General features: G+C 42.2%; 2 pseudogenes; both read right to left on the reverse strand.

Annotated features, from left to right (window-relative positions):
* Window positions 1-1,659: 1,659 nt before the first annotated feature.
* On the reverse strand, window positions 1,660-11,957 carry LOC105706882 (F-box/SPRY domain-containing protein 1-like; annotated as a pseudogene).
* Window positions 11,958-22,016: 10,059 nt separating this feature from the next.
* Window positions 22,017-23,184, reverse strand: LOC105714102 (syntaxin-3-like; annotated as a pseudogene).
* Between the last annotated feature and the right edge of the window lie 1,208 nt (window positions 23,185-24,392).

The raw sequence follows: 24,392 nt of genomic DNA on the forward strand, positions 1-24,392 counted from the left end.
ACTCTACAGGGATGTTTTTTGAGACAGAGTCTCACTCTGTTGTTCAGACTGGAATGTAGTGGCATAATCATAGCTCACTGCAGCCTTGAACTCTATAAGGATTTTTATGATATAATAGTAGGATTTAAGTTTTAAGGCATCTTATTCATATGTAATAGACAGCTGCTTATTGCATTTCACTCAATAGTTTCTTCCCCCACATCTTCACGTTATTTGCAAGGCTGAGCTCTTACCTTTTACATCTCCATTTAAGTCATTACAGGTGCTGATTATTTCAGCTCCTGAACATAATGACACACATGAACAGTTTTCAGAAAAACAAAAAAGATCTTACTGAATATCCTATTTGATTTAAGTTCTATGTAGTGTTACTTAATTTGGGGTGAACATTCCAGAACGCTCTCCTTCTTGAGAATTGGAATGTGATAGAGTGCCCCTAAGACAATGTCGTATCTGCTGGGATATTTGCACAAGGCAATGAAGATGGGGGAAATCCACATTGCAGTTTAGAGTAGAGGTCACAAATGGAAGGTGAATTGCAAGGCTGGAGACTATTACAGTTAAGACTCCAACCATAGTCAGTGTAGTGAGTGAGTAAGCCTAGTGTTATTTTAGAAAACTCCGTGACTATTCACAACAGCAAAGACATGGAATCAACCTAAATGTCCATCAACGGTAGACTGGATAAAGAAAATGTGGCACATATACACCATGGAATATGACACAGCCATAAAAAATAATGGGATCATGTCCTTTGCAGCAACATGGATGGAGCTGGAGGCTATAATCTTAAGTGAACTAATGCAGGAACAGAAAACCAAATGCCACATGTTGTCACTTATAAGTGGGAACTGACTATTGAGCACACATGAACACAAAGAAGGGAACAGTATGCACTGGCTCCTAATTTAAGGTGGAGGGTGGGAGGAGAGTGAGGATTGAAAAACTACCTAGTGGATATTATATTAGTCCATTTTCATGCTGCTGATACAGACAGACCTGAGACTGGGCAATTTACAAAAGAAAGAGGTTTATTGGACTTACAGTTCCACATGGCTAGGGAAGACTCACAATTATGGTAGCAGGCAAGGAGGAGCAAGTCACATCTTACATGGATGGCAGCAGGCAAAGAGAGCTTGTGTAGGGAAATTCCCGTTTGTAAAACCATCAGATCTCGTGAGACCCATTCATTATCATGAGAACAGCACAGGAAAGATCCATCCCCATGATTCACTTATCCTCCACTGGGTCCCTCCCACAACAGGTGGGAATTATGGGAGCTACAAGATGAGATTTGGGTGAGGCACAGAGCCAAGCCATATCAGGTAGTATTCTTAATTCAGGGAGATGAAATAATCTGTACACCAGACCCCAGTGACACACAATTTACCTATATAACAAACCTACACATGTAGCCCTGAATGTAAAATAAAAGTTAAACATTTTTTTAAAAAAGGCTGTGGACATTTTGAGGATCCCATGACCAACTGAAGTGAAATACACATTCAGGGAGTGATTGATATGGGAGAATGTAGGGGGAAGGGGACATTCTGATGGTGAAGTGAAAGGTATGGTTATCTACCATGTGCTCTGGCTTACAAAGTTCATGCCCCATTATTTCTACCTCCAGGATTTCAGCAAAAACCAAGACAAACATGGATTTATTTATTTATTTATTTATTTATTTATTTATTTATTTTGGACATCAGAAAGAATCTTGAATAGATTTCATCTTTTCAAGCAGTGTATCAAATACACAATAAATACTTGTAAACCTTTCAGGTGGCAACAATAAACCTTTGTTCTATGGCTGAAATCCCTTGTTTCATAGGAGTATTGACAATCTTAACTCTCAAGGAGCAACCCAAGAATCCCAACCGGCAGCTTGCTGTCCCTTATTAGATTTAAAACAAAATATAAATACAGCAATAACTCAGAAGTACAAAGATTTCACTTTCCTTTGTCAATTCTTATGTACCTAAAACCATACAATTTATACTTTCATACAGAAAGATGATGTCAGTTTATTTTCTAACAAAAGAAAAACTCTCAGCTCATGTGTGTTGGATTATTAATTCAAAAGCATTTTTAGTGATGAGAAATAAGATTTATAAGTCAAAACAGGAGTTAATGTTAAAATCTTCTACAATGAAACCTTCAAATATTGCCAACCTGAAGTTTTCAGCACAAGGTGTTATATTTCAAGTCCCATGGGGGCAATTATCTATAATGAGGTTAAGAATATTCTTAACCTGTTTCAGGTGGGTAAGTAAACATTTTCTTTATAGCCCCAATAATGAGTTTGAGGCTTAGATTAGTTGCATGATGTAAACAATATGAAATTAAAAGTTGTTTTGATAATATCTACAGCATTATAAGGTTACAAAATAAAAAGACCATTAATCAATTCTTTTTTTCCTAAGCTCTATGAGTAATAGTTTTAATATTTGAGGCCTTTAAGAGCAAATGGCAACATTCCGGTTAGGAGACACTTTCTTAGAAGGCCAAAAATAAAACCGGATACCAAAAGATGCACATTATTATGATGTTGAGAACATCCTTACTGATATGTGTATAATTAGAAATAGATTTGTCTTCCCTCAATCTTTAGCCAGGAGATTGAGAGATCTTTACTATAATTTTGATAGTAAAAACAAAAACAAACCAGACTCTAACAGGGAATTATAAGCCAAAAATAATACAAAATGAGTCAATAAAACACATCTTCTCTTAAAATCCTTTTCTTTGTATTTAACCCAACTGTCTCCAAATGTTATTCCAATTTCGTAACCATGTAGTGGTTTTTAAGAAATTAGAACTAGAACAAAGCAAACTGTCCTTTTTTTTTTTTTTACAGTTTTTTTTTAAACACACATATTGTATATACAACTTTTAAAATAGCTGCACAATTTTATATCTCACTTTTAGAGAAGTGCAGTCCAGGCAGACCATGCTTCTCAATATATTAAAAATATTAAATATAACTCAACCAGTTTCATAATTTTCTAGTAGTCAAGCTGGCTGGAAAAAAAGGGACTGGAGAAAGAACTGGCAGTTGTAAGATGGGATCAGTCTTCACAAACACACTACTTAAAAATCTTGCTATTTTCTTATATTATCGCTTTGACAGCATCTCTACAATCTCACCTTTAAAGCTGGAAATAACACATTGCTAACTTAGAGACAACATCTGTTGCAACATGCATATGTCAACTGACCACTCAACCAACTGCAACCCTGAGGATTTTTCTGGCCCAGTAGAAAGAGGAAACACAAAGATAATCTCTGGTGTAGAGTTGCTTCTCCAGTTTTCAACTTCATGTGTTTTTCAGGATGTTTCTTGGACATGCACATATGACACTGTCACTTCATGGTTCTACTTCCTATAAGCAGACCTCTCCGCCATTCTATCTTTCATCACAAGAAAGCCACCGTCATCCATCCAAAGGTTTTCCAAGGTAAACCAAAGTCACTTCTGTGTTGCCATGTACAGCAGAAACTGCTGGATATAAGCAGACCTTTGGAAGTCCTCTAAATGCAGCCCCCAGGAACACATATCCACGTTCAAAAGTTAAAGTCTTATCTTCCATGTCCAAGATGACTCGAATTCTTTCTCCTATCTGGTATTTTGGTGCATTGTTGCACTGTGGAAAACTGCCATTGACTTCGCCATTATGTAGTAGATTATTGTCCACTAGATTCCAGCCCCAGCTCTGGGCATCACTGCCTAGCAATGCCACATAACCTTGGCATTGCATGGGGGCCCGTTTTGTGGCGATTCCAATCACTGCCACAGTGCCCAGAGGGCCCTCCCACCACAATTCCCATGCATGGCGGCCCTCACTGAAACCAATCTTGGTCCTTGCACCATCAGAGCGATGGGGTTTCGATGTAAAGTAAAGCCATTCTTAATGTAGACATTCCTGGAGCAGTCATTAGTGCTGAAGGCATGTTGGAAAGCACGTATCTCGGCCTTGTAGCTGGGCAGGTTGCAGAGAATGTCCGTGCGCAGAGCCTCTTCTGCCAGGCTGCGGGGGCACAGGCTCCGCCACACCTCGCTGTTCTCATCGCCGTGCAGGCAGCGGTACCAGTGATTGCACACCAGGGCGCAGCTCCGCAGCTCGGACAGCTCCAGGTAAGAGAACACCAACTCCAGCACCCGGCTGGGCAGCCGGCGCCCGCGCCCGCGCCGCTGCAGCTGCCGCCGCTACAGCCAGCGCCGCCCGAGGCTGCCCCAGCCCCCGGGGCCCGCGCCGCTATCGCCTCACTATCCGGCCCGAGGACCGCCGCCGCTTCCCGCCGTCTCTGCTCAGAAGGCCAAGCCGCTCCTGGAGACCGGAGAGGCTCGCTCACCCAAATATGGATTTATTTTTTCCCGGTGTGCTAGACCGGTGTACAGAATAGGAGTAGAAAGAAAACGGTCACGCCTGTAATCCCAGCACTTTGGGAGGCCGAGGCGGGTGGATCACGAGGTCAAGAGATCGAGACCATCCTGGCCAATATGGTGAAACCCCGTCTCTACTAAAAATACAAAAAATTAGCTGGGCTTGGTGGCGCGTGCCTGTAATCCCAGCTACTCGGGGGGCTGAGGCAGGAGAATTGCCTGAATCCAGGAGGCGGAGGTTGCGGTGAGCCGAGATCGCGCCATTGCACTCCAGCCTGGGTAACAAGAGCGAAACTCCGTCTCAAAAGAAAAGAAAAAAAAAAAAGAAAGAAAGAAAACTGGGGAAAAGCATGGTGAATGTACAAGAAAGAACACTTATTTCTGACATCTCTGATACAGAGAAGTATTAGGTAATGTACCTCTTGATTTCCTAATTCCCTGGTGAAAAGAAGATTAATCCCTTTTTAGGTAATTAATAGGAGCACTGAACTTTTTGTTCACCTGTATACAAATCATTAACAGAGCAAGATACCAGCTGGAGGCAGGTAATTTTGCAGCTCCTCCAGAGAATTCTTTGGGGATGAATATCTTTCCTATTTTCAAGCTGCATTGTTATTAAAAAAGGGAAGTGCATTTCAACACCGACGCTTAGTTACATTGGTTATACCAGTGTCTTAGTAGAGTGCCCCAAGCGACCTATTCCATGGATTATGTGAATTTACTCATTCTTGAGGCCCGTTTTAATTTATTATCAGCTGAATTCAGCCTTCAGTTTTTCCTCTTTACTGTCTCCTTTCTATTTCCCTCAAACACCACAGACTGTGGCCAGGATTAATGATCAAGCCCAGGTCCTTCACATTATCCCATATCAGACTCAATCCCCACAGGGACTGGGTTACCCTTTGGGAACAGGTGTGTCACTGACCCAAAATTTGAGCCCTCTTTAATTTTTTAAATGTTTCTGCTGATTTTCAGGTTTGAAGATGAGTGAGCTGCTCTGTGAAATTCTTGAGTGCTTTAGAAAAACCGACATTCAGTAGTACCATGCATGAAAGCCAGCCTGTGTAAAGAGATTTCTTTCTGTCCTTGCTTCCTTCCATTCTCTCTTCCTCTTCATCAGGTTTTAGTATCCACTATTTGCTAAGTTCATAACCATTTGGTTTCAAGGAGTGAAGACTCTTTAAATTTGGTTAAGCTTAAACAGAAAAGGATAGAAGAGTATCAAAATAATACAGAACCAGGCCTCGTAAATGTCTGGAACTAATACACTGAAAAGCCAGTGGGAACTATGGCAGGTTTTCTACTCCTTATTCTCTCCTCCCTTTCCTCTTCTTCTTCCCCCTCTTTAAAACATGTGCTAATCTCTCTAGTTTAAGACTCTATGTAGAAATCAAGTGGCAGGGGATGAGTGTAGGAGGAAGCAACTGGCTATATTCTGAAGAAATCACCTGCCCCTGCCCTTTTGTTTTTTGAGACAAAGTCTCATTCAGTTGCCCAGGGTGGAATGCAGTGGCTGGATCACAGCTCACTGCAGCATCAACCTCCTGGGCTCAAGTAATTCTCCCACTACACTGGCTAATTAAAAAATCTTGTTTTGTAGAAACGGCTTTCACCATGTTGCCCAGGCTAGTCTCGAACTCCTGGCCTCAAGTGATCCTCCCACTTTGGCCTCCCAAAGAGCTGGGATTATAGGTGTGAGCTGCCATGCCTAGCCTGAAAGATGCTTCCTTTAGCTCCTCCTTCCTCTTGCCTGATTCCCAAAGAAAGAGGCCTGTTTACAGGCTTGGATTCCTTTTCAGCGGTCTTTTAGACTCTTAAGAACAGAACAGAAATGTATTCTAACATTAATTCAACAAACATTTCCTGAATGCCTAGGTTCTGATGATACTGACATAAATGAGAGAGTGCCGTCCCTTGAAGAGCCACGAGTTAATAGAAAACTTTCAGTGAATTGACTTAGTGAGAGCTTTTTGCTCAGATTTGTGGAGAGAAACAACTCTCCCCTTTTTTGAAAATTCAAACTTTGTTTTTATAAGTGTTATAAAGGTCCTGATTGAACCTAAAATGGCACATTTGGTAGAGTGTGGTGTTGACCAGTTGTACTGAAATAGTCTGTCTTGGATGTTCCAAATACTCCTTAATTCAAGAAGACTGAACTTGGGCCAGGTGTGGTGGCTCACGTCTGTAATCTCAGCACTTTGGGAGGCCGAGGTGGGTGGATCACGAGGTCAAGAGATCGAGACCATCCTGGTCAACATAGTGAAACCCCATCTCTACTAAAAATACAAAAAAAAAAAAAAAAAAAAATTAGCTGGGCATGGTGGCGCATGCCTGTAATCTCAGCTACTCAGGAGGCTGAGGCAGGAGAATTGCCTGAACCCAGGAGGCGGAGGTTGAGGTGAGCCGAGATCGCGCCATTGCACTCCAGCCTGGGTAACAAGAACGAAACTCCGTCTCAAAAAAAAAAAAAAAAAAAAAAAGAAAACTGAACTTAAAATCTGCCACTTCCCTCCACCTCTTGACACACACTGGTATGCAAACATACTCAGAAAAAGGCATCACAGTTGTACCAGTTAGAAACATAGGAGATATTCTCAATGTGTGCCTCGTTGGCATACCAATTAATCTTGTTCAACTAGTCCTTTTTATTTTACAGATACCTCATCTCTCATAGCTGCTTCATCGTCTTTACCTCTTCTGGTATCACCTTCAGACATTCATCATCTCTCACTTAAATTACTGCCACTATCACTACTTAACTGGTCTCACAGTTTCCAATCCACCTTCCTTCCAACTGTTCTCCAGGCATAGTGTCTAACAAACAGTGGTTGTTGCTAAAGTTGGGAAAAAAAAAGAGAAACTTCGATGATGAGTTTTAGTTACCTTGCCCCAGATTATTATCTGTGAAGACCCAGAGTCCCTGTTTTATTTTTTATTTGATCATCTCTAGATCCATTATCAGTGCTAAGATAGTGATAGTCCTTATATTTTCCATTTATTTTGAACAAATCGTTGAGCTATTTTAAATGAGTTGTTTTGTTTATTAAAACCTTATACGTAGATATTTCAAATGTGTACAATACATTATTCATTCAATCTATAGACTATGTCTTTTGGAAAATCAAACATCTTATGTTCTCACTCATAAGTGGGAGGATGAAAAGGGATAAGAATGACACAACGGACTTTGGGGACTCAGGGGGAAGGATAGGAAGAGGGTGAGGGATAAAATACTACAAATAGGGTGCAGTGTATACTGCTTGGGTGATGAATGCACCAAAATCTCACAAATCACCACTAAAGAATTACTCATGTAACCAACACCACCTGTTCCCCAAAAACCTATGAAAAAAAAACTATAGACTATTATCTTTTGAATAGAGATTCGTGTACTATGTGTAATATCTAGATAGCTCCTTCCATAAACTTATGGACTAAATTATAGAAATCACTGTTCTGGACAATGTCCCTTTCATGGTAAAACAAAATATAGCCTTTCTCTGGTAAATAATAAGGTGTAAATCTTCTTCCTGCAGTGCCCTGGTAATTGCATTTGATGGTAAGTGGATCCCCATCCATAAGATTCAATCATTTAATTGGTCTAAAACTTTCTTTCTAGCGTATTCTTCTGTTACTCCCTGATAAACCCTCTCAATTCTCATCATACTGTATACTCTTATCACAGGGTGTGCACAAATATTTCCTGACTCTGTATCTTTGCTTGTGCTTCCTTCGTCTAGTATAGCCACGTGCTTCACGTCCATGTTTCAGTCACTGATGGACTGCATATACGATGGTGGTCCCTGAAGATTATAAGGAATTTGAAAAATTCCTATTGCCTAGTGATGTAGTGGCTGTCCTAATGTCATAGCACCACACATTATATTTTCTATGTTTAGATATGTTTAGAGACATGAATACTTGACATTGTGTTACAGTTGCTTATAGTATTCAGTAGAGTACCATGCTGTACAGGTTTGCAGCCTGGGGGCAATGGCTTTACCACATAGCCATGCGTGTAGTAGGCTATACCATCTAGGTTTGTATAAGTATTCTCTATGGTGTCCTCACAATAATAAAATCGCCTAACGACACATTTTTCAGAATGCGTCCCCCCTTGTTAAACAACATATGGTGGTCATGTACTCTTTCTTTTCTAAATTTTTTGGAGATGAAGTCTTGCTCTGTCACTCAGGCTGGAGTTCAGTGTTGCAATCTCGGCTCACTGCAAGCTTTGCCTCCTGGGTTCAAGTGATTCTCCTGCCTTGGCCTCCTGAGTAGCTGGGATTATAGGCTCCTGTGACCATGCCAGGCTAATTCTTGTATTTTTAATAGAGACAGGGGTTCACCATGTTGGTCAGGCTGGTCTTGAACTCCTGACCTCAGGTGATCCACCCACCTTGGCCTTCCAAAGTGCTGGGATTACAGGTGTGAGCCACCGTGCCAGGCCTCATGTACTCTTTTTTTCACATTTTTGTCTGTTGAAATATTCTCCACTTCAATTCAACGTATCTGCAAAACTTGTCTTAGTCCATTTTGTGCTGTTCTAACAGACTACCACAGACTAGGTAACTTATAAAGAACAGAAATTTATTTCTCACAGCTCTGGAGGCTGGGAAGTTCAAGACAAAGGCACTCACAGGCTTGGTGCCTTGTGAAGGCCCAGTCTCCACTCCCAAGATGAGGCCTTGAAGGCCGCATTTTTTGGAAGAGAGAAACCATTCCTCACATGGCAGAAGAGTGGAAGAGCCAAGAGACAAAAGGGATCAAACTCACCCTTTTATAACAGCAGTAATTCCACCCATGCGGACAGAGCCCTCATGGCCCAGTCGCCTCTTAAAAGCCCCACCTGTCAACACTGTTACAATGGTAGCTAATTTCAATGTGAGTTTTGGAAGGAACAACCATTCAAACCATTACAAAACTTTTCCAAGATCCTTTTTCAGTGGACTGTATTCTCTTTCCTTTGAAGCAACTGAGTTTTCTATTTTCTTCCTTTCTTCTTCTGCCAGTTCTTATGGGTAGAAGAGCCTACTATGTGCCTTGGGGACTACAAACATGAGTTTCTTCCCTAAAGGATTCTACCATCTTTTAGAGAAGACAGACACATTACACACATCCTTATACTTAGAAGCCCTTAATATTATCTTCTCTGGCAGACCACGGTGATCTTGATATTATAAACTATATTTTAATCACCTTTGTGTTCCTTCTTCATCACATAATACATCAATGATCAATTATAGTAAGTGCTTAAAATATTTGATAAATGAATGAATACAGTAGTTAACGCTTATTGTATACTTAGCAAGTGAAGGTTACTAGGGTAGGTGGAAAGCAGGGGAGGCAAAAGAGAATAAGACGTGGTCTTTAGTGCTGTGTAATTCCTGCATTTGTGCTGTTGCATATTCCTACAAATAAAATAAAAATTATTTTTTGTCTTCAAATACATAAAAAACAGTAAGCCAACTCTGTACCATTCCCTAAACGCATGCTTGGGGTGCAGGTGCAGAGAGGTGGATTGTGCAACTTTGCTAGGTGACTAGCTGCTCATTCAGATACAAGTTCTGGTCTTTTTGCACTTCCAGTGTGGCATGACAAGATTTTAAAGTATTCGTGTGGTGCAGAATAGGCGTTAGTTGGAGCCAGTATTTATACAAGCAATGAATTTCCAGTACTTCAGGAAAGGATGTTAAATACAGCCTGAGAAACAAAGGAGATTATAGAGTCAGGCGAGCACTGTGCCTGAAGCACAGTTAGGGCTCAATCAGTATTTGTCCGGAAGGAAGAAGGAAGAGAGGAAACAAGCGAAGGCAACCACCATGCGTCTAAATAAACAGAAGCAACGGAGTAAGAGCAAGACCAAAACGGAGTCAATAAATGTGAACCAAAATTAGAAAGCAGTAAGGCAGATGAGATACTACTCGTATAATTATTATTTTATTAACAATACTATAACAACGTTTTTTTCTTCTTGCACTGGGCATCTCACATATATTAACATGTTTATTATTTAGAAGAGCATTTAATTATAGCTACCATTGTAATTACTTTATGGATGAAGAAATTAAGGTTTAGAGGGCAAAGAAGTTTGCCAAAGCTCGCACAGTAGCAAATAGCAAATGTGGCACCGTGTGCTCTAAGTTATTCAAGATGAGACTCTTCCTGGAGGACACAGATGCTGGTCATACCCAGGCCACATCACCTCTGCCCATCTTTTTCAGCCCAGTGGAGGTGGACAGTTCCTGTTCCTGCCTGCATCTCACCTCAAGCATTTCCATGTGTGTCCTGTTCTCTTCTGCCTTAAGGACTCTTTTGAAAGCCACGGAAGGACAGTCAACTGCCTTATCCCAGATGTGCAAGAGACCAATCCTTCAACAGGGAATGAGAGTTGGTTGATTAAATATAAGGTGATTAAAATATAATTTATATAAAATATAATTTATAATATCAAGATCACTGTGGTCTACCAGAGAAGATGATATTAAGTGCCTCTAACCATAAAGATGTGTATAATGTCTGTCTTCTCTAAAAGATGGTAGAATCCTTTAGGGAAGAAACCCTAGAGGCTGGGTGTGGTGGTTCATGCCTGTAATCCCAACACTCTAGGAGGCCAAAGCAGGAGATTTGCATGAGACCGTAAGTTTGAGATCAGCCTGGGCAACATAGCAAGACCGTGTCTCCAGAATAAAATAAAAATGACTAGACCGGGTGGCATTCGCCTGTGATCCTAGCTACTTGGGAGCTGAGGCTGGGTGACAAAGAATGATTCTATCTCAAAAAAGAAAAAAAGAAGAAAAAGACACCAGATTGTTGTCCTTTAGCTGCATAATTCTACATGGGTTCTCAGAAGTTCCCTGGTGGGTCTGAGCTCCAATTGACCCAAACGTAAACAGCTCGATAACCCAGACCTGCTTTTTCCTCCTTCCTGTTTTGCTCCTGGCCTTCCACACTCCTGCTTCAGACATCACCTGCACTCAAATCCTTGTCTCATGTTCTGCCTTCAGGGGAGCCCACTTCAAGACTCTGGTTAATCAGCCCCACTAATCACATCAAGATCATATTCCGTAGGGCATCTTAAAGGAACACCAGGTATCTGAAGCTGTTAAGCCATCAATATCACTGCTTTAGAATTATAACTTGTGTGACAGGGAAAGATGTGTGTTATTTTTCTTTCTTTCTTTTTTTTTGGGACAAGGTCTTGCTCTGACACCCAGGCTGGAGTGCAGTGGTGCATTCGTAGCTCACTGCAGCCTTGACATCCCGGGCTCAGGTGGGCCTCTCACTTCAGCCTCCTGAGTAGCTGGCACTACAGGCATGCACCATGCCAGGGTAAGTTTTCAATTTTTTTTTTTTTTTTTGTAGAGAAGGGTTCTTGCTATGTTGCATGGGTGAGTCTCAAACTCCTGGACTCAAGTGATCCTCCTTCCTCAGTCTCCCAAAGTGCTGGGATTACGGTGAGTCACGGAGTTCGGCTTTTTTTTTTCCTCCTAAAAACAATAGTGCCTTTTAGGAGGAAGGATGTGTTTCTAAAAAGCTTACCTTTCAGTGTTTCAGTGGTGGTTAAAGTCATCTGGACCTTTTTTATTTCCTCGTGCTTCTATTTTCCTCTAATGGGAAGTCATGGGATTGATTTCTAGAAAATGGTGCTTTATATAAGAAAAAAGCCAGGAGAAAATAAAGGCAGCTCTGTGTGCTTCAACTTGGAAAAATGGGTTTTGGATTGCTGAGCGGGTCATGACCATTAGTGGACACGAGGGGGCAGCCTCATCCCGGGCTCTGAGAAAAGAGCGGCGGCGTCTTCATTAGTGGACACTAGGGGGCAGCCTCATCCCGGGCTCTGAGAAAAGAGCGGCGGCTTCTTTTTTCCTCCCATGTGCACAGTAAGTAAAACTCAACAGTTTTGTGGAAGCAGATTGATTTTTTTTCCTTTTCCTTTATGAAGGACTTGAGTAAGGGACCAGGGTTCACTCTGCCGCACATCACAGGGAGCGTGCGTCTTCGCGTCTCACCTCTGAGGGCCTTTTGATTATGGGGAAGAGGCACCAACTCCAAACACGCTGCGCCTAAGGACGCCGAGAGTCACCTCACTTCCTTTGTTATTTTCAAGCACTGTCAAAGAACTGCTGTGTATGAGATTAAAAAGCACAGAGCTCCTCGTGGAAAGGAGCGGGGTGGACTGCTGCTTCGCAAGCATTCCTCCTTTTGCCCGGTGACCTCATCCAATCCCATGACTTTAAATAACAGCCCTAAGGTGGTAACTTCCAACTGGATGCCCCTATCCCAGACATCTTCCTAGAATCCCAGGTTTGTATATTTCTATATCCAGTCGTCTTGCTGGTATCTCACATGGGCATCTTATAGGCATCGATTTGGCCCAAAAGAACTATTTCTTTCTTCTTCTTCCGTTTCTTCTTCTTCTCCTCCTCCTCCCCCCCTCCTCCTCCCCCCTCCTCTCCCCCCTCCTCCTCCCCCCTCCTCTCCCCTCCTCCTCCCCTCCCCCCCCCTCCTCTCCCCCTCCTCCTCTCCCCTCCTCCTCCCCCCTCCTCCCCCTCCTCCCCTCCTCCCCCCTCCTCCTCCTCCTCCTCCCCCTCCTTCTTCTCCTCCTCCTCCTCCTGCTTCTGCTTATTTATAACTTTTCAGGGATACATGTACAGGTTTGTTACATAGGCAACAAACACAGGGGGTTTGTTGTAAAGATTACTTCATCACCCGGGTATTAAGCCTACAACCCATTAGTTATTTTTCCTGATCCTCCTGTCTCCTTTAATCCAGTCTCTACACATCTGCTGGGATGATCTTTTTAAGAGAATTCAGATCACTCCTTGTTTAAAACCCTCCAGTGGATTCTATTTCACTTGTAATAAAATTCATACACATGATCATGGATGTGCAGAGTCCTGTATTATCTACCCATGCCCTGCTACACCTCCGTCATCTCCTTCAGCAGCCCCAGGCCTTGGCACCAACCATCCCTGTCTGCTTTTATGCCCTCCCTCTGGTCCTCACATGAAAAGCCTGCATGCCACTCAAGTCTCAGCTGAAATGTCACTTTTCAGGGAGAGCTTCCCTGGTGGTTCCATCTGTAATAGTCAGCCAGTCACTATCCCATTCCTCTGTTTAATTCTCTGTAAGCACTGATCCCAGATGCATCTTTCCTGCTTCTTTGTTGGTTTTATTGTCTATTTTCCTCCAGTAGAAGGCAAACTCCATGACATCATGTCTTCTTTGGACACACAACCACTTCCCAGTGACTAAAAAAGGTCTAACACATGCAAGATGCTCATTAAATAATTATCAGACAATTAAATGACTAAATGAGTGGAAAAAGCACATCTGACGCTATGAGGGTGGACAGCAGGTCCTCTACTGTTACCTTTCTCTTTGACCTTAGGTGAGTTGTTTCCTTTCTCAGGGCACCAGTTTTCTCTTTCAGGTTAATAGTATTCTGTGATGTGTTTATTCTATTCTATTTTATTTTATTTTTTGAGATGGTGTTTCACTGTGTCACAAAGGCTGGACTGCAGTGTATAATATCGGCTCACTGCAACCTCCGCCTCCCGGATTCAAGTAATTCTTCTGCCTCAACCTTACGAGTAGCTGGGACTACAGGTACGCACTACCATGCTTGGCTAATATATAAATATAAATATATATATGTATATATATGTGTGTATATATATGTGTATATATATGGTGTTTCTGGTAGAGGTGGGGTTTCACCATGTTGGCCAGGCTGGTCTCGAACTCCTGACCTCCAGTGATTCACCCACCTTGGCCTCCCAAAGTGCTGGAATTATAGGCATGAGCCACCATGCCCAGCCCCTGTGATATGTTTTTTCTAATCCCTAAGTATGCTTCTTATTTAGGAACTTCTGTAGAAGTTTTTGAGGCATTGGGAGTGGAAAAGTCTCTCGCTGATGAAGGGTTTTGAACACTGTTGAAACTGGTGGGAAGCACTAAGATTTAATGGTTTCTATTATCCCCTTCATTCACTTTCATGTAATGAAGAAAAATCTGAAGTTGCCAGAGTTTTTGAAGTCTCTGGTGAAACTGATCCTAGGTCATGAAGCAGACTGAGCTCACCCTCTCAAGATGCTAGCCCCTAGAGGAGGAGATGAGCTGTAGGTCAGGCTGCCTTTTCTAAGCCTGTGGTTAGCGATACCTGGTTTGAAATTCTGGACCTGCTATTTCAGAAACAACTTAAGCACAGCAGAGCTGTTCCATCTTACTGCACTTTAGGTGTGATCTAAATGAGGCAACAATTATAGACCCACACTCTAGGATGTTAAAGTGCTATTCATAACTAACCAGGAAAGGTCACCAAATAAATACTTTGACGTTTGCTAAGAAGGGAGATTAGTGAAAGCCTTGACTCTGTGTTCACCCAGATCCCAGGATGTAGGAGTGTTTTTATTCCCTCTCAATTCCTTTGTTGCTCTGGGATTCTGATGTGCTTCTAAGCTTTAATTTCTTGAAAAGCCCTTTCATCAACCCTGTTGACTGCACTCTAAGATTCCCTCCTCCCTCCTCCTCTACATTTGGGTCAGCCTGTACCAAAGGAGAAGGTTATCTGGGCTGTTAAACCTTTGACTTGGTGTCTTTTGAAGAGCGAATTTTGCATTTTGTTATGTCAGGATTGTAATTAGATCCGTTAATTAAGGGAAGAATGAACTTTTCCCAAACTCTGCACCTCTTTGAATTTTTGATAAGTTTGCTTAGGTTGCTGCTGACCTTTGCTAAGGGGTATGCCACTGCTCATTAATTGGCAAATTTTAATGAGGAGAGTTGATGAAGAGTGCTGGCCTTGACAATAAATAAAGCTGGCTACCACTCCAGGCTCTACCACCTTCGGTTACTTCAAAGTGTGTAGTGTTTCTTGACTAGTGACCATTAAACTCCGGACACTCAGATGACATTTTCCCATGGGACTGAGCGAGGGCTTCCTTACCCAGGCACTGTCCCAGATAATTCCTCACCGCTGTCTCATTTTAGTCTTACAGGAATCTGTTATACCTGTTTTATGGAAGGGGAAACAGGCATAAGGAGAGTAGTAACTTGCGTAGGATGTGTAATCAGTTAATAACGATGATGATAATAATAATGATGATAATAGCTGATATTTGAGTTCTACTTATGTGCTAGGTAGTCTCCCAAGCCCCTCTTTTTTTTTCGAGACTAAGTCTGACTCTGTTACCCAGGCTGGAGTGCAGTGGCGTGATCTCAGCTCACTGCCAGCTCCACCTCTGGGTTCAAGTGATTCTTCTGCCTCAGCCTCCCTAGTAGCTGGGATTACAGGCATGTGCCACCATGCCTGGCTAATTGTTGTAGTTTTGGTAGAGATTGGGTTTCACCATGTTGGCTAGGCTGGTCTTGAACTCCTGATTTCAGGTGATTTGCCCACCTCAGCCTCCCAAAGTGCTGAGATTACAGGTGTGAACCACTGTGCCCGGCCCCTCCCAAGTTCTTGTAAGTGCTATATCACCTAATACTCAGAACATTGCCATGAGATAGGTACTGTTTTTGCCCCATTTTACAATGAAGTACTAGAGACAAAGAGAGCCAGATAATTTGTCCAAAATCACACAACTTACAAATGGTAGAATCAGGCTTTCAACCCAGTCTGCAGGAATAATGCTCTCAGTCATACTAAGTGGGTGGCAGGCCTGAGTTCCAACCAATGTCAGCTTCATTTTAAAGCATGTAGTCCTTTTTCTTCACCCATTTGCCTCATTGATTTAGCTTTACTGAGTGTGTGTGTGTGTCTGTGTGTGTATATGTGTGTGTGTGTATGTGTGTGTGTATGTCTGTGTGTGTTTGAACTTGGATTGTTTTAATTTGCTGGGCATAATTCTTCTGGAGTTATAACATCTAGAATATTCTCTGTGATTACAGGTATTTAGAATACAAAGAAGAATACAATTCAGATTCTCTCCCTCTCACACACACACACAAACACACACACAGACACACACACTCTCTCACTCTCTCTGTCTCACAGATTTCTCTGCTCAAATATAAAATTTTTACTGCCCCTAGAAATTGAGTGAGCTGTGACACTTCAGAATATAATCAGAGGTACAATATTTAACAGATAGAATTGGGTGATGAAAGATTTACTTAGTGATCACAGTCTGGGATGTGAATTTTGGCTTTATTAAGTCATACTCACTGTGACTCCCTGGATTATAGTGAGTGAGAAAGTATCTTCTGTTTGGGGAGCATTGGTGGGAAATGGAATAAGCCTGAGGAGTGCAGTTATTAACTAACTCTTCAGCGCTTTTTTTTTTTTTTTAGACAGAGTCTTGCTTTGTTGCCCAGGATGGAGTGCAGTGGCACGATCTTGGCTCACTGCAGCCTCAATCTCCTGGGCTCAAGTGATCCTCACACCTCGGCTCACTGCCATCTCGACTTCCAGGCTCAAGTGATTCTTGTGCCTCAGCCTCTTGAGCAGCTTGGACCACAGGTGTGCACCACCATGCCTGGCTAATTTTTGCATTTTTTTTTGTAGAAATGGGGTTTTGCCATGTTGCCCAGGCTGGTTTTAAACTTGTGAGCTCAAGTGATCCACCCACCTCAGCCACCCAAAGCACTGCGATTACAGGTGTGAGCAACAATGCCTCGCCCAGCGCTCCTTTTAAAGGTGCTCCAAAATGCTATAACTTTTAACGATGATAAAATATAGTGCTGACATCACCTTACCCCTTGCTTAAAATGTGCAGTCCTAATAGTGTACAATCACAAAGACCCCCCAAAACAGTCACCAAATACTCAACAGTTTAAAATACACACCAGCATCCACAGTTGCCACAAAGATTCCTCATTTTTTGCTAAAGACATCCTCGCTTGCAAAATGTCATCATTTCTAGAATTTCTGTTTCTGAACATTGTCCTAAGTGAGTTCTTTGAAATTTCTTCCAACTGTTGCTGAAGATAATTTGACATCACTGGGGAGCCTGGTTCATTTGGGAAAATGCCATACTCATTTCATTCTCAACATGTCCGATTATGCCTGTTTTATACAGGGGAGACATGAGGTAGAAAGCACATTGGTGTCTTGCCCAGGGTACCACTTAGCAAATACTTTGTTAACGTGTGCTGATTATAAATATCAAAATAAGCCTGTGTATTTGGGTATACACCTTATATCTGCTAGCATGGTGAAAGCTCCTATTATCTTTAGAGCCATGTACACAGGCTACCTTATCCAAAAGGGGATTCTTTCACATACTGAGAGGAGGAATAACTTAACTTACCTGCACTTTTTTATAGGCTAAGAGGCAACTCAAGGATTAGGGAACTTCCAGGGCAGACAGAGAGCATAGTGTACCTTGAGGCAAGATGCTGCTTATGAGGTCAGCCTGAGTTCACATACAACTGTCCACTCAGCTGCTATTGAGTCACATGTAGATCAAGAGAGTGTGACTGCTGTAGTCTGCAACCATCAATGAGATACATATCTGTAAGTATAGGGTCAGCCTTGGGATGAATGGGCTGTTTACAAATACTGTCTTAGTCTGTTTTTGTGCTGCTATAAGAGAACACCATAGACTGGGTAATTTATAAAAAAATAGAAATTTATTTCTCACAGTCCTAGAGGCAGAGAAGTCCAAAATCAAGGCATTGGCAGGTTCCGTTGTCTGGTGAGGGCTGCATCCCCTGGAGGGAAAGAACGCTATGTCCTTACATGGAGGAAGGTGGAAGGGCAAGCTAACTGAGTTCTGCATGGACTCTTTTTTGAGAGCCTTAATCTCATTCGTGAGGGAGGAGCCCTCATGGCCTAATCACCTTACAATTTTTTTTCAAGTATATTTTATTTTAGATCCAGGGGGTACATATGCTTGTTTGTTATATGCGTATATTGCATACTAGTAGAGATGAATGAACATTGTACTGGATCGGTAATTTTCAACTTCCCCTCACACACTCTTCCCCTCTTTGGAGTCACTAGTGTCTGTGATTTCCAACTTTATGACCATGCATACCTATTGTTTAGCTCCCACTTATAAGTGAGAACATGCAGCATTTGATTTCTGTTTCTGAGTTAGTTCACTTAGTGTAATGGCCTTCAGTTCCATCCAAGCTGCTGCAAAGGACACTATTTCATTCTTTTTAGTGGCTGCATAGTGTTCCATTTTGTATGTATACCCCATTTTCTTTCTCCAGTCAACTGTTAATGGACAATTAGGTTGGTTCCATGAGTTTGCTATTGTGAATAGTGCTGTGATGAACATATGAGTACAGGTGTCTTTTTAATACAAATATTTCTTTTCCTTCTGGTAGAAACTCAGTAGTGGGATTACTAGGCTGAATGATAGGTCTATTTTTAGCTCTTTGAGAAATCTCTGTATTATTTTCCATAGTGATTGAACTAATTTACATTCTCACCAAAAATGTGTGTGTTTCCTTTTTTCTCCAGCCTTGCCAACACCTGTTATTTTTTGACTTTTTAGTAACATCCATTTTGATTGGTGTAGGATGATATCTCATTGTGGTTTCAATTTACATTTCTTTAATGATTAGTTATGGTGAGGATTTTTTTTTTTTTTTTTTTTTTTTGAGACAGAATATCACACTGTTGCCCAGGCTGGAGTGCAGTGGTGCATTCTCCGCTTACTGCAACTTCCACCTTCTGGGTTCAAGTGATTCTTCTGCCTCAGCCTTCCAAGTAGCTGGGATTACAGGTGCACATCACCACATCTGGCTAATTTTTATAATTTTAGTAGAGATGGGGTTTCACCATGTTGGTCATGCTGGTCTTGAACTCCTGACCTCAAGTGATCCACCTGCCTCTGCCTCCTAAAGTCCTGGGATTACGGGCGAGAGCCACTGTGCCTGGCTAGCATTTTTTCATGTGTTTGTTGTCTGCTTGCATGTCTTCTTTTTAGAAATGTTTGTTTATGTCTTTTGACCAACTTTTAATGGGTTTGTTTTTTCTTTTTGAATTGAGTTTCATGTACATTCTGAATATTCATCCTTTGTTGGGTGCATAATTTGCAAATATTTTCTCCCATTCTGTAGGTTGTCTGTTTACTCTGTTACTTCTTTTGTTGTGAAGAAGCTTTTTCATTTAATTAAGTTCCATTTGTCAATTTTTGTTTTTGTTCCATTTGTCAATTTTTGTTTTTGTTCCATTTGCTTTTGAGGTCTTCATAATAAATTCTTTGCCTAGGTCAATGGCCAGAAGAGTTTTTCTCAGGTTCCCTTTCAAGATTTTAATAGTGTCAGGTCTTACATTTGAATTTTAGTTTCAGGTCTTATGTTTAAGTCTTTAATTCATCTTGAGTTAATTTTTTGTTCATGGTGAGAGATAGAACTCCAATTTTATTCTTCTACATATGGCAATTCAAATTTCCCAGCACCTCTTATTGAATAGGGAGTCCTTTCCCTTTTAAAAGCCCCAGATCTTAATACTATTATATTGGCAGTGCTTGAATTTTGGAGGCGACTCATTCAAACCATAGCACATACTGTGAGCAAGTCAAATCCTGTAGCTGAAGAGATCACGAGAGCAGATTCCAGGTGAGATGCAGGCAAACAGTCCAAGAGCAAAGAGAGGAAGGAGGAAGTCAAAGTCAGGCAGGGGTCTCAGGGAAGGTTGGCAGCAAAGAGTCAGCAGGTTGGAGTCAGTCCCTGGTCTATTGTTTGTCTACTTATTGAGTTTTAGCTTTTTTTTGGAGACAAGGTCTTGCTCTGTCACCCAGACTGGAGTGTAGTGGTACAGTCACAGCTCACTGCAGCTTTGACCCCCTGGGGTCAAGCAATCCTCCTGCCTCAGCCTTCTGAGTAGCTGAGACTACAGGCATGAACCCCCATGCTTATATATTCTTTAAAATTTTTTTTGTAGAGATGGGATCTCTCTATGTTGCCCAGGCTGGTCTTGAACTCCTGGCCTCAGGTGATCCTCTCATCTTGGCCTCCCACAGCACTGGGATTATAGGCATGAGCCACTGTGCCTGGCCTTATTGAATTCTTTGTATATCCTGACTATGAATCCTTCATCTGATATATATGTTGTCATAGTTTGTGGCTTGCCTTTCATTTCTTTTTTTTTTTTTTACAATCAATATAAAGTCATTTTTATTTTTAAATTAGCAATAAAATAATCACATTTATATTTAAAAAATATAAACAACAACAACAACAACAAAACCCTTCACATGTTGTATTCCAAACTGTAAGCCCCAGGTCTCCATGTCAGAGGGGAGCAAAGGCCTTTGGTGATCTTGTCTCTTGTTGCTAGAACCCATGCACTGTCTGACATCATAGCCGTGGGCAAGAGAATATCCCCTTGGCTCTGTCTGAGTGCTGGATTGTGACCGGCAGTAAGTAGCCTTCGCAAAGGAAGCTAATGGATAGTGCCTCAATTAAGGGTGCTCACCCCATCCTAGAAAGCATTAAAGTCAAAGCTGAAAATATACATGGTACCCCAAATCAAGGAGACTGCCAGAGACCAGCGGGGGATCTAAGAGATTTTACCACTGGATTAGCACAGACTTGTGCTACACTTGAAGATTTCCTGGCGGCTGCTGCTGCTTACATGATAAGAATTGGGTAAGACAAAGAACCTGCCAAGCTCATTAACCCAGTATCAAGAAGAGGTCCTGTGTAGCCTCTGGTGTTCCCCAACTGACTCAGCCCTGCAGATGGGACATCCTGTAGGCCACGTAAATATCCAATTACTGAGGGACGTTCTCAGGACAAGCCTAGCACAGGCAGCATGTGGGGAAGGTTGTCAAAAAATTATACTTTCTGTCTGCTAAGCAGAAAAACTTAATTGGGATCAGTTTAGCTCACTCCAGAGTTCTCATTTTATTCTCCCAGTACTCATCCAGAAAACAAGTTTCTTGATGATATGGGAAAATCACATTTCCATAGTGATTCATTTGGAGGTAAGCAAATGTCCTTTACCCAATTTTTATCCTAGCTCAAAGTTGGCTTTTTTTTTTGGGGGGTCATAGTATCTTCCATTTTTATTTCCTACTTCCTGAGAGACACACACGTGTACAAACATCTCATACACAATTAGAATACATGTGGAACACATGAGTGAATATACCAGTGTCATGAAATATTTCCAGAGCTTAAGATTCTAGCACCTTGTCCCTTACCCAGTTTAAAATCCCTGATTATTTTTGGCCCCAAGGCAATAGCTTCACAAAGCATCACAGCAATTTCTAAGTCTCAGACATGGAAACAAATATTCCATACCCTCAGCCTTTTGCAAAGCATAACCTCAGATGACTGTATCATCCTGATCCCTCGAGTGAATATGAGAGACTACAACATACAGAAAAATCAAAGTTGCCCTCCAAGCTGAACAACTAAGAACTTAATTTAAGGCTGAATTTCAAACAGGTCAGCTCTTCAGACCAAAATGACATCTGCCAGTCCCTCATGTTTTCAGGACATAGAGACAACAAACAGGATTGGCATCCTGCCAGGTAGAAGACTCAGATGCAAGCCTTATTGTTGCCAAACTTAGAAGAATCCTTCTGCTTTGTTGAAGATACTTCCCTAAAAAAATACATTGCAATTTCTGGGAGAATACTCCATGAGGTAGAAAAATACAGCACCTTGGGAGGCTCTCCCAGGGGCTTTCCCAGGTGCAAGGCAAAATCTGACACAGGACAGGGAGGAAGGAAGCAGGGTGGGTTCACACAGTCCAGGAGAAAAGGTACTTGAGAGCCGGTGGGGCAGGAGGAGGCTCTGAGGAGAACTCAGGGTCGCATCAGGTAAATGGCATTCCCCCAGGGCTAGATTGTTAGCTGAGTGTCAGGTCCAAGGGTGGTCACAAGGAAACAAAGGAATGGGTTGCACTCGCTCTCAGGAAGGCCATTCAGACTCTATTCTCATCTGAAGACAAGGGTGGCCACACCAGGCTGATGTGAAATCAGTTTATTTCAGTGCAGCAGCCTCTTAGACCACTCTTATTTCAGCCCAACGGAAAGTCCAATAATCAATGCTAAAATGCCCAGCAACACAACTACTACCACAGTGATAATTATCCATTTCTTCCAGGCCTGACTCTGGTATTTCACAGCTTTTTTAGTTTCATCTCGTGCCTTCTCCACGTGGTCCACTGTGTGCATGACATTCAACTCTATGTTATTTAACATCTCACCCTGATTCTCCACCAGCATGGCGATGTCCATAAACATGTCGTGAAGCTCCTTGATGCTGCTCTCCAGCCTCACGATGTCCTTGTGCCGTCCCTCGATCTCACTGAGGGCTTGCTTGGAAATCTGTGAGTCAATGATCCCAGAAGTGAAGATGGCTGGGTTGCCACTCTCCAGCATCTCCTCCAGCTCCTCATCTGTTGTCTTTTTGCCGGTAATTTCGAGCTGCCGCTGGATTCGCCCTTTGCTGCGTTCTCAGATGTCCACTTGAGTTTCATTGTATTTGGTCATCACCTCCACAAACTTCCGAGAAAGGACAGAGTGCTGGGATTTCCACATCCGAAGGTCTGCCGATGACCTGACCTCATCTTCTTCAATATGCTTCTCCGTGCTCTTCTGTTTGTTGCGGATGTTGCTGGCCCTCTTCTTAATCTCAGTCGTGAGCTGCTCTAGGTCATCCTTGGTTTTTGGCTCTGGAATCAGTGCAGAGAGAATGATACTGTAGAGTTTCTTAGCCTCCTCCACATGTTCTGAGATCTTGTCAATGTTAAGCCGAGTTTCCTCAATCTCAGAAAAGAACTCATTCATAAAAGCTGTGTTGTCCATAGCAATCCCGACCTCATCAGTATCATCATCCTGCGTCAGCTGCTTGGCCTTCAGCTGCTCCGGCCGGTCCTTCATCCTGGAGCCCAGGCGCCGCAGGCAGGTAGCGCGGCCCAGGTGAGCGCGGCCCAGGTGAGCGCGGCCCAGGTGAGCGCGGCCCAGGTGAGCTGCCGGGAGCCGCGGCCAGGCCCGCCGGGGCGAAGGAGCTGGAGGCGCAGGGGGCGGCGGGCGGCGGCCTCGAGCCAGGAGGAGCGTCCGAGGCCACGGGAGGCTCCGCCGCGCCGCCCCCTCCGCCCCAACCGGCGCCGCACGCTCCAAATCCGACTCCCGGGCCGGCGCCGGCGCAGCCGCCTTTTCATTTCTTAACGGTGTCTTTTGAAGAGCAAAAGTGTTTAATTTTGATGAAGTTCAATTTATTTATTTATTTATTTTGAGCAGGTTTTAGCCATTGGGTTTGAACTTGGGCCACATGGTGGGGGCAGCCAATGTTAGATAAACCCAAATGTGAGATGATAGAATAAAGTTGCACTTTGGTCTCCTCTGAACCAAAAGCTAAAAGCTGCTTTTTGTTTACATTTTCTAGAAATGTATGGAAATGAAATCATATAGTATGTACTCCTTTTTAGTCTGGCTTCTGTAATTCACCATAAATGATTTGGAGATTCAGCCATGTTGTTGAAGTATCAATAGTTTGTTTTTTTTCTATGTTCTGAATTCATAGTAAGGACACAGATACATTAACTTAAAATGAATCAAATTGTGCCCTTTAAATATGTGTAGCTTATTGTATCAATTATACCTCAATAATGCTCTAAAATTAGTTCGTTAATTGGATGGAAATAGCTGTTCTGAGGTGGCTTACAATTTTGCGACCCAAAACAACTTCTAAATCAGAACCAAACGTTAATTTTCCTTAATTACATTTAAGTTCGGAAGAACCTTTTTAACTTTTTTTAATTAGAAAAGGGTATTTTATTAAAAAAAGGGATTGATAAAAGAGTATTTTTTATCAATCTGCTTTTTCTAGTGTAGTTGTCCTTAGATAAAGAAGGGGCACAATGAAAAAATTTTGTGATTTTATTGCAAAGTGCTGGTTTTATTTTTATATATTTTTAAAATTAGTGTCATATCTTTTACATCTGCAGTTAGCTAGAGCTGGAAACTTCAAGAATAACTTTGCACCTAAACACGTTGGCACTTAACCCTGCACTACCCACAGCAGCAGCTAAAATCCATATCTTCCCTTAGAGCAGAACCTTTATTTGGGAGTATTAGAAACACGTGCA

Source organism: Aotus nancymaae, unplaced genomic scaffold, assembly GCF_030222135.1.
Source record: "Aotus nancymaae isolate 86718 unplaced genomic scaffold, 86718_ANA_hifiasm-v0.15.2.pri h1tg000030l, whole genome shotgun sequence".
Classification (NCBI taxonomy): Eukaryota; Metazoa; Chordata; class Mammalia; order Primates; family Aotidae; genus Aotus; species Aotus nancymaae.